The sequence below is a fragment of the Rhincodon typus genome, chromosome 35, assembly GCF_021869965.1.
Source record: "Rhincodon typus isolate 14 chromosome 35, sRhiTyp1.1, whole genome shotgun sequence".
Lineage (NCBI taxonomy): Eukaryota > Metazoa > Chordata > Chondrichthyes > Orectolobiformes > Rhincodontidae > Rhincodon > Rhincodon typus.
Window position 1 is genome coordinate 10664585 of NC_063366.1, and position 336 is coordinate 10664920.

Consider the following 336-nt stretch of genomic DNA (forward strand, 5'->3'; position numbering starts at 1 on the left):
GGGTACTTGTAGCTGTGTTGAATAGCCACCAGTAATAACTGGGTACCTGTAGCTGTGTTGAATAGACATCAGTATTAACTGGGTACCTGTAGCTGTGTTGAATAGAAACCAATATTAACTGGGTATCTGTATTTGTGTTAAATAGATGCCAGTATTAATTGGATACCAGTAGCTATGTTGAATAGACACCAGTATTAACTGGGTACCTGTAGCTTTGTTGAATAGATACCAGTATTAACTGGGTACTTGTCACTTTGTTGAATAGCAACCAGTATTAACTGGGTACCTCTAGCTGTGTTGAATAGAAACCAGTATTAACTGGGTACCTGTAGCTGT

The 336-nt window shown here is 38.7% G+C and overlaps 1 protein-coding gene across 1 annotated transcript in view; it reads right to left on the bottom strand.

Moving 5' to 3' along the window:
* Positions 1–336, bottom strand: part of LOC125487046 (complement C3-like) — a 57879-nt gene that overhangs the window by 4721 nt on the left and 52822 nt on the right. The gene's annotated exons all lie outside the window — the stretch shown is intronic.